This window comes from Leiobunum rupestre, chromosome 3, assembly GCF_980474605.1.
Source record: "Leiobunum rupestre chromosome 3, qqLeiRupe1.1.hap1, whole genome shotgun sequence".
Lineage (NCBI taxonomy): Eukaryota > Metazoa > Arthropoda > Arachnida > Opiliones > Sclerosomatidae > Leiobunum > Leiobunum rupestre.
In genome coordinates, this window is record NC_143386.1 from 62,177,899 (window position 1) to 62,189,010 (window position 11,112).

Consider the following 11,112-nt stretch of genomic DNA (forward strand, 5'->3'; position numbering starts at 1 on the left):
AACGTCGCTTTATTTTTCATTTCACGGGCTGTAGTTAAAGATTAATAGATCTTTGAAAATGAAAATTAATATACCTTAATGTAAAATTTAATAAAAGTTCTGCTACTGCATGGAGGTCAAATAAAATAAATTTTATTTTATTTTATTTGACCTCCATGCAGTAGCAGAACTTTTATTAAATTTTACATTAAGATATTCGACCATGGAACAAAATTTTAGTATTTATAATTAATATACCTTGACTGATAATTCTCTTTGAATTGATTATTGGAATCAAACCAAAATATTTTTCCAAATTAGTCAATTTTAGTCAAAACGTTTTTTTTCAAAATTAGTTAATTTTAATTAAAATATTTTTCAAAATATTTTTCAAAATTATTCAATTTTAATCAAAATATTTTTCAAAATTATTTAATTTTAATCAAAATGTTTTTCAAAATTATTCAATTTTAGTAGAATATTTCCCAAAATTATTCAATTTTAGTAGAATATTTTTCAAAATTATCCAATTTTAGTAGAATAGTTACCAAAATTATTCAATTTTAGTAGAATAATTACCAAAATTATTCAATTTTAGTAGAGTATTTTTCAAAATGAGTTCCTAAATTAGCGATTTGTTTTTTAAAATTAGTCAGTTTTAGTAAAAAAATTCAAATGTAGTTAATTTTAGCCAAATAATTTTTAAAAATTAGTCAATTTTAGTCAAATAGTTTTTCAAAATTAGTTAATTTTATTCAAATATTTAAAAAAAAATTAGACACTTTAATCAAATAATTATAAAAATTATTAATTTTAGCCTAAAACTTTTCAAAAGTAGTTAATTTTATTTGAATATTTAAAATAAAATGGATTTTATCTAAATATTTTAATTTAATTTTTAAATACAATTAATTATAATTAAGGTTCAAATTTCCAAGCAATGGCTAGGGAGTTCGCCGTTAAAAATGATGAGATATAGAAATAAAGCATTATAAATTTTTATTTTAAATGCAATTAATTATAATCAGCGTTCAATTTTCCAAGCAATGGCTAGTTCGAAGTTAAAAACTATATGGTACAAAATAAAACATTATAAATTTAAATTTTTAAATACAATTAACTATTAACAGTGTTTAATTTGCCACGAAATGGCTAACGGTATGAATAATAACATTTAAAAATTTAAATTTTTAAGAACAATTAATTATAATCAGTGTTTAAATTGTCAATCAGCGGCTAGTGTAAATTAATAATGATAACAATAGGGAGTCCAAAGTTAAATCAGACAAGAAATGGTAAAATACAAAAATATGAAAATGGTACGAAATCAGTGGAAAAGATCGGCTCAATAAATCAAAGGTGAACTCGCAAATCTCATCGCGCTCGTTTCAGAGGGGATCCGATCAGCCCAAATAAGCGATCCGCTATTTACCGGGGATAAGATAGCCTTTAAACGCCGAACGGAACAAGTTGGAATCTCGACGACAAGAGATCGAGTCAATTTACCGTAGCGAGAAACCTTCCCAGCGCCTCGGACCAATCGGAAGCGAGAAGAGCCCCTTCGAAACCCGCCCTCGGCTTCCCGGCGCGGCCTCGGAGGATAGAGAGGAAAAGCCGCCTTTCCAGGCGCGCGCACCAGTTGAGCATAATCGCATTAAGGGGTGTTTCCCCCAGAAACAACCCCCCACACAGACACACGGTTCGTAGTAGGCAAACTGCGTCCACATTGAGGGGGATGCCACGGGCGGGGGGGGGGGGCATTCGAGAACGGTAAAATGGCCAAAGTATAAAACAACTCCGAGAAGGATCAAATCTACACACAATCTCATCGCGGGAAGTCACCGTATTCCGTTTGTCGTCTACCGCCAACCACGTGTCTTTCCACAATATCAGTTTTTTTTAAAAACATTTAAATATTTCTTTCAATATTCCATAAAAAATAATTTAAACGTAATAGCGGTTAAAATCTGTAATGTGAAAAATATCAAAAAGTGGTCTACTTACCTTAGTACGCGAGTATTTCCAGGAATGGAACAGTTAACCGAATTCGTGTCTAAATCTTTCACGACGGAGCGTCCGACTTTGAATTCGGCCCTGCCCGGGGACCAGCCCCCCAGTGCGGCGGCCGTAGCGGCGGCGGCGGCGGCTGCAGCGGCGGCCGTGTCCTTGCCCGGGCCCAGAGCCCCGTTGTCGTCCCGTTCGATTCACAGTGTGGTGGACAGACTGTCGGCTTCGGCGCCGCATTTCCTAACGGCTTTCCCGGGCCTTCCCGGTTGCGGGCCCCTGGGCCTCTTGACGGGCGCTTCCCCTTTGCTCTTCCCGGCCCGACCGAGCAGTCTGAGCTCGATCAGCGCCTCGAGTGATCTCGGCCCCAACGCCGCCGGAGGAGCTTCCTCGGCAGCATCTTCTCCGGCGGATCGAGCAGCCGCTCGTAGAAGGCAGGAGGAGGAAGAGAGATTCATTCACATCAGAGAGATGGCTAGAGGTAGTTATTTTTTACTAGTACGTCTTTAAAGGCCTAGGATTTCTTCCGCCTGTTTTCCTTTAAGTTTACTTCCCGCCGCGCAAATATCCTGGTGGTAGGCCAACCGGTTGGAAGAAATCCTAGGCCTTTAACGTTATTTTTCTTAAAATTACCGATATTAGTTCGAACAAGACCATTTTTCTATTTTTCCAATTTAATTATGCTTAAATTTACCTATAGTGGTAGAGTGGTTGATTTTAGTAAAATAACTACTAAATTATATAGAGCTCGGGGAAACGGATAAATTAACCGCCAAAATTTCAATTAATCATACAAAAGGCGATTAACTGTTTATTTATGGATATTATTCGCGACTATTATACGATTTAATACGCAAAAAATAAGTTTTTATTCGGATAATTTTCGGATATGGATATAAGAGAAAAACGTAAAATTTCCTATCCGAACGGCGAGCCTAAAATTATATGTATTATACTGTATATTATATATATTATTTTATATATCTCATAACATTTTTATTAATACAATAGGAAATTGGTCTAAAATCGAAGGCGAATGTTTCCATAGCAAATGCTAAAAATCAGTCCCCAAAAATAACTCTTTTTCCAACATTTTCTTCCAATTTTTTCCTAAATTATTTCTTAAATACATTAACAAAAAAGCAAAAAAAAACGATATATAAACTACTTAATTTAACGTAATATTATACATTTGGAACGTTCTTGATAACGAAATCGTAGTAAATAGATAATTTTAAATTGGGTATATGGTAAAATATAAACAGCGCCGTGCCACGTGATGTACAAGTAGGGACCCCGTGATTGCTGTCTAACACTGATCCCGTCCCCCTCGGTTATTAGTTGACAATTTAGGCAACGGCGGGAGAAGGGTAAGGTTTGTGGAGTGGAATAACGTCGTAAACCCGGGGCTAATCGCGGTCCATATATCGAAGAGTAAAAGGGGGTTCCACAAATCAAATTACGGCGGGTCCCGGAGGAGATATAAGCGACAATTGCGCGGGGTTGTGGCGGCTTCCCCGACCAGAAGACAGAGAGACCGAGAGCTGGGGAAAAAGCAACTGCCAATTCTGATTCATATTTTACGCCAACATTTTACTCGACGAATCATGTTTTTAGTCTTCAAAATAAGTCTCAACCATCTAGCCACACGGAGGGTGAAATTGGACAATTCAAATATGCAATCAGATATTTCAAAACCTATAAAAATTGCATTCTAAAATTGATTAAATTAACTCTTTTCTTCATGAAATAAATTAATTAAGAAAAATTATTTGACACTTGAAAAGTTAATATTTAATATTTATTTTGGAGGAACCTATAAATTAAATTGTTTTTTTTTCTAATTGTATGCAAGCATTCTATAAATTATAATATTTTTTATAATTGCATACAAGCATTCTATACATTATAATCTTTTTTTTAATTGCATACAAGCATATTCTATACTTTATAATGTTTTTATATACTTTCATACAAGTTTCTTATAAATTATCATGTTTTTATATACTTTCATACAAGTACCCTGTAAATTATGTTTTTATATACTTGCATACAAGGCCTCTATAAATTATAATGTTTTATAATTGCATAAAAGGATTCTGTAAATTATGTTTTTATATAATTGCATACAAGGATTCTGTAAATTATGTTTTTATATACTTGCATACCAGAAATCTATAAATTATAATGTTTTATAATTGCATACAAGGATTCTGTAAATTAAGTTTTTATATACTTGCATACAAGTTACCTGAAAATTATAATGTTTTTATAATTGCATACAAGAATTCTATACATTATAATGTTTTTATATACTTTCATTCAAGTTTCTTATAAATTAACATGTTTTTATATACTTTCATACAAGTTTCTTATAAATTAACATGTTTTTATATACTTTCATACAAGTTACCTGTAAATTATGTTTTTATATAATTGCATACCAGAAATCTGTAAATTATAACGTTTTCATAATTGCATACAAGGATTCTGTAAATTATAATGTTTTTTTTGGAATTGCATACAATAATTCTATACATTAATAATGTTTTTTATAATTGCATACAAGAATTCTATAAATTATAATGTTTTTTATAATTGCATACAAGAATTCTATAAATTATAATGTTTTTTGTAATTGCATAGAAGAATTCTATAAATTATAATGTTTTTTGTAATTGCATACAAGAATTCTATAAATTATAATGTTTTTTATAATTGCATACAAGCATTCTATAAATTATAATCTTTTTTATAATTGCATACAAGCATTCTATAAATTAGAATCTTTTTTTTATAATTGCATACAAGCATTCTATAAATTATAATCTATTTTTTATAATTGCATACAAGCATTATATAAATTAAAATCTTTTTTTATAATTGCATACAATAATTCTATAAATTATAATGTTTTTTGTAATTGCATACAAGAATTCTATAAATTATAATGTTTTTTATAATTGCATACAAGAATTATATAAATTATAATGTTTTTTATAATTGCATACAAGAATTCTATAAATAATAATGTTTTTTATATACTTTCATATAAGTTTCTTATACATTATCTTTGATATAACAGCAGGAATTATTACAATCAGACATTTTCTCGATGTGAAATAATTTTCTCAGTCACTCTTGTATCAGTAAAATGTGCTATAATAATTCGATTTTAGCCAAAGGATTAATTGATGATTTTACGGGTTTTACTATTATAATAAGTACTTTATGAGCGCGATTTAATTGAACTAAACGTAACAAGGAATACTTGTACAATCTCATTTTATATCAAGAAAAATACTGAAGTTACGTATACAATACATTCAATTCTTATACGTTACGTTACGTTTTTCGGATTATTAGCTAATGGCCAGTGACATAAGAGGGCCAATTTGCCATAAAAGGTACATTGTCACAATCCACTTTGAAGGTTTCGTGAAATGCCAAAGTAGTTTTGACAAATTTTCTTTTCTGTATACGAAAATATTCGCGTCAAAGGGCTCAAAGTGCCAAGACGCTGTTCGATTCTGACATTCGATAAGAACGGTATTTTAACCAGTCGAAAAAGATTCAGAAAAGTTCAAATTTATTCCTAATTGAAGGGTTAAGAATTAGGTGCAAAGTGTATGAAGACAAGTGTATTTCTATCGAAGCCAGTAGATCAAAATAGACCTAAACCGGAAAACTGTTCAAAGAAATGAAAATGAAATACGATAAAGACGAGAGTATTTTTATGGGAACAGGCGCCAGTAGATCAAAATAGAGCAAATCCTGAAAACTGTTCAAAGACTACAATGAAAATTAAATACGATAAAAACGGGAGTATTGCTATGAGAACAGGCGTCAGTAGATCAAAATAGAGCTATACCTGAAAATTGTTCAAAGAAATAAAAATTAGATACGATAAAGACGGGAGTATTTTTATGGGAACAGGTGCCAATAGATCAAAATAGAGCTATACCTGAAAACTGTTCAAAGAAATGAAAATTAAATACGACAAAAACGGGAGTATAGCTATGGGAACAGGCGCCAGTAGATCAAAATAGAGCAAATCCTGAAAACTGTTCAAAAAAAGACTTCAATGAAAATGAAATACGATAAAAACGGGAGTATTGCTATGAGAACAGGCGTCAGTAGATCAAAATAGAGCTATACCTGAAAACTGTTCAAATAAATAAAAATTAAATACGATAAAGGCGGGAGTATTTTTATGGGAACAGGTGCCAATAGATCAAAATAGAGCTATACCTGAAAATTGTTCAAAGAAATGAAAATTAAATACGACAAAAACGGGAGTATAGCTATGGGAACAGGCGTCAGTAGATCAAAATAGAGCAAATCCTGAAAACTGTTCAAAAAAAGACTTCAATGAAAATGAAATACGATAAAAACGGGAGTATTGCTATGAGAACAGGCGTCAGTAGATCAAAATAGAGCTATACCTGAAAACTGTTCAAAGAAATAAAAATTAAATACGATAAAGGCGGGAGTATTGTTATGGGAACAGGTGCCAATATATCAAAATAGAGCTATACCTGAAAACTGTTCAAAGAAATGAAAATTAAATATGACAAAAACGGGAGTATAGCTATGGGAACAGGCACCAATAGATCAAAATAGAGCAAATCCTGAAAACTGTTCAAATAAATGAAAATGAAATACGATAAAGACGGGATTATTTTTATGGGAACAGGTGCCAATAGATCAAAATAGAGCTATACCTGAAAACTATTCAAAGAAATGAAAATTAAATATGACAAAAACGGGAGTATAGCTATGGGAACAGGCACCAATAGATCAAAATAGAGCAAATCCTGAAAACTGTTCAAATAAATGAAAATGAAATACGATAAAGACGGGATTATTTTTATGGGAACAGTCGCCAGTAGATCAAAATAGAGCAAAACCTGAAAACTGTTCAAAGAAATGAAAATGAAATACGATAAAGACGGGAGTATTTTTATGGGAACAGGCGCCAGTAGATCAAAATAGAGCAAATCCTGAAAACTGTTCAAAGAAATGAAAATGAAATACGATAAAGACGGGAGTATTTTTATGGGAACAGACGCCAGTAGATCAAAATAGAGCAAAACCTGAAAACTGTTCAAAGAAATGAAAATGAAATATGTTAAAGACGGGAGTATTTTTATGGAAATAGGCGCCAGTAGATCAAAATAGAGCATAACCTGAAAACTGTTCAAAGAATTGAAAATGAAATAAGATAAAGACGGAAGTGTTGATGCTGGAACACTTTTGCATGCTCTAGTAGATAAAAAAATATTCCAAATCCTATATACTTTTGAAATTAAATTGAAAGAAATTTAATTTAAGTATGAGAAATTGTTTTAACTGTTATGTGAATAAAAATCAGATACGATAGATTTATAAGTAACGTGGAAAATATTCGTAATTGATAAAACACTTTTAGATGGCACTAAGTATATATCATCGACCCATTTAGGACGTTAAATTTCCCCCAATCGTCCTATCCGGCAGGGTGGCAAGGTCATAACGGATGTATGGCGGGCAGCCCATTTCGCAATCCGTCATCGGTACGATCACGTAAGAGCTCAAAATTTTCCCGCGCATTAATATTTGAAGACGGGCAATTTCTCTAACACCTGAAAAAGGTCCTAATCCAATAATATAGGCCGCGAATCAAGACGAACCAACGAAAAAATTGGCTGGCGAATATGGCTGCTCGTATATTCGCTTGAACGTGCTTATCTGCAAAACGCATTAGATCGCTTTCGTTATCTTCACACAGATGGCGCTCTTAGTACCACCCAAAAGGAGGGGGCGGTCGCGGGGCGGAGTGCAAATAGAACCTCGCCTTACCTTTGTCTTAAGCCTCCATTTAGCTACGGTGGATGACGTGTTTACTGTCGTAACGGATAGCCCTTGATGCCGCGGATCGGCCTCCTAGCGAGCGATTAAAGAACTAAGGTGGAAATTTACCATCGAACACGTTTCTATTGTAAAAGATTCAGCGGCGAAAAAGATTCGACCCCGGGCAAATAATGCCTCCAGGTTCTATATAGAACCGCTTTTTAAGGAGGTATCTGAGGCGAGGTGAAAGGCCAAATAATGTTCTCCCCATTTGCGGGGAATATTTCGTTTTTGTTACCCAATTGAAGGCGAAAATAAAACGAACCAGCCAGATATACCAAAGGAATCACTCTGATTGATTTAGAAATTTGCCCGATGGAGAATCGAGTTGGATTCGCATTCGAATCTTTGACCATGACCAACTCCAGATACTGATATTCTTCAAACGGATGATAGTCATTTGAATAAAGTTAATTTAAAATATTGACTATAGACAATTCTAAATACGAGTACCTGATAGTATTAAAACAAGAGGTAATAATTTGAATGAAATTAATAAAACCTTTTGCGTCGTGGCCCGTTCTAAATACCGGGAAAATGGCCTACCCGATTTTCTTAAAATAGGGGTTAATTATTAATAATAAAATTAATATATAATTTGAACCATGATAAGTTCTAAATACGGGTATAGTGGTGGTCCTAATATTTTATAAACAAGGCGTAATTTTTTCATTAAAATTAATTAAAAATATTGACCACGACTAATAAGTATAATCACGGATAAAGTGGTGAGTCTCATATTCTAAAAATTAGATTAATTAAGCCCGGTATAGAAAACGTGTAGTATACGGAAACGGCTAGAATTTTTAAATGTAGTTTTAATGGCCACAGACTGTTTTCGCTACGCGTTATAAACTACCCGTTTTTTTTGGGTCTATCAGTTAAAAGATTAAAAATCACTAATTTACCGAATTGAAATCGTACACGCGAGAGGGGAGATTTTAAAATACTCCCCAAATTAACGAAAGATTCACCGTACATATCGATAACCGCCTTAAAAATGTAGGAAAATCTCTCCCAAATTTACTAATTTAATAACGAAAGTAGTCGTAGTAGGATATCTAAATGGCGCACCATCATAAATATAAAATTTAGACCATCGTAAATGTTATTCTCGGCGAGTGCAAAATCAAAGTTCGGCGTTGGTGGGTGCTTTAGGAAATTAGTTAAGGAAGGTAAAGAAAAGTATATTCGGGGCGTCGGTGACGGGGTGTAGATGGGATCACTTATTAGTAGATTTGCCAACAGACGCCAAAAATTGCGAGCCAACGATATCGAAGCGGGTCAGAACGTAACTTATACGGCCGTTATACACCACCTACAATGAGCTTCCTAGGGTCGTTTCTTCCCCTCGCCAGCGTTGGGGGGACCTTTACCACTTATAAAAGAGGATTCTCTATATGCCAGGAGCAGGGTTATGCCTCTTTTCCGCTTTACGTGCTTGGGACTCCGAGAGTCGGACGTGATTCCGGATATACCTGATTTTCGAGATGGACATTGCCGAAACCAAATCATCCCCCCCCCCCCCCCGCATATACAAGAAAGAAGAACCAAATTGGACTTGTTCGGACTAACTAAACTGTACTGACAGTAACGAGGTGTACATCTCATTCTCTGACTATCCCGAAATAATTCAAATGGTTAGTTATTCTAATCATTAGGGAATAATAATAATCAGATAGGCTAATACCCAAAGCACCACCTTAGGCCCATGTCATCTAGCGATTTTTAATGCCTTAAGCAGGTGCCCGGGTTACAATGCGTAAGAAGGTGTGGTGGCAATGATGGTATTATAATATATATTTATGTACAATAATGCAATAAGGCTTAGGTAGTTTTTGTAAGTTCAATATGCTGATTTGATTATAAAAAAATAGACTTCGTTAAATTTGCATATTTACTTAAAATCAAAGATATTTATAATGGATTAATCTGAGCTGCTTTATCGATTTTAATTATGGACCTAATCTACTTTTTCGCGTATTTTATCATCAATTACAGAAGGTATTGATTCACTATTGAGCTAAATTATTTACATAATGATAAGCATTTAAATAAATATATTAAGCATTTTGAATAATTATGAGAAATGCGCGTGCTTTTAAATTGGCGTTTTAACGCGAGTTCGAGCTCCCGCATTTCAAATTAGCTAAGCCTAAACTTCGATAAAACCGAAAATTACACCTTGGTAATTTCGACATGTCTCTTAACGCGACCGAAGACGACAGAACGAACGCTATTAAAGCCGCGCTGAAACGATTTAGAGATGACAGCGACATCTTAACGAGCAACGTAAGAAATTCCTTGGATTTGTTACTGGAGCTGGTCGAATTGGGAGGGCCAACGTCCAAGAACATCACTCCGGACATTGTGAGAGAGGCCTTGAAATCGTACTTAAGGCTGTCCACATTGTTAGGCGACCTCAAAGAAGACCACGAGGTCATCCTTAGAGATAATTCGCTGTTAGTTGGGGAAAGACTAAAAGACTACTACTCAAACCCCGCTTTGTCGCGAGTGTACGTTGAGTTAGCTAAAGATTTCAAGCTTTTGGATAATGCCTTGGAGACTGAGAAGAATGATCGAAGGTCCAGGGTCCGACCACAAACCAGGGCTCCAAACAGACCGTTAATACTTGGACAAGCCGGATCAGCTTTCCAAGTAACCACGCGTCACAGACGTTTTATAAGGATACTTCGATGGAATGAATTGTCGATTGAAAGTGAGATGGACCTAAGTAGAAAGGTTCTCAAACGGAATATGTTCCTCCGAATTCAAAGTGCCCATAGATATCCCTTCGAAATAATGCAACTGCAAATCGAAGCCATGGAGACGGTGCGAAACTTCGCTCCTGATGAGTCCAAGGACAAGAAATATCTGCAAGAAGCTATTCACACCGCCCATTGGTTGAGGGAAAAGTTCGTCGAGGCTTTCGACAAAAACACACCCAAACAATGATGACCTCCATAAGTACTTGAAGAATAAAAAGAGCTAAACCAGATGTTTCATAAATTGGCAACCGCTATGTTAAAAATTATTTCAATAAAATATGTCCTGTACGAATTGTGGCCGGTGTGAACGTGTCCTTATTTGGTAAAAGTAGACGAATGGGGCTGGGGAAGGGGGGAGCTCGAAATGAGACCGCGAACAACTTGTTTATTAGGGAGAACTACCGGGGAGAAGTTTCATTACAGGGGCAGGCAACGTACGCATTGGCCGGGGTTGAACTTTTGAGCGCCT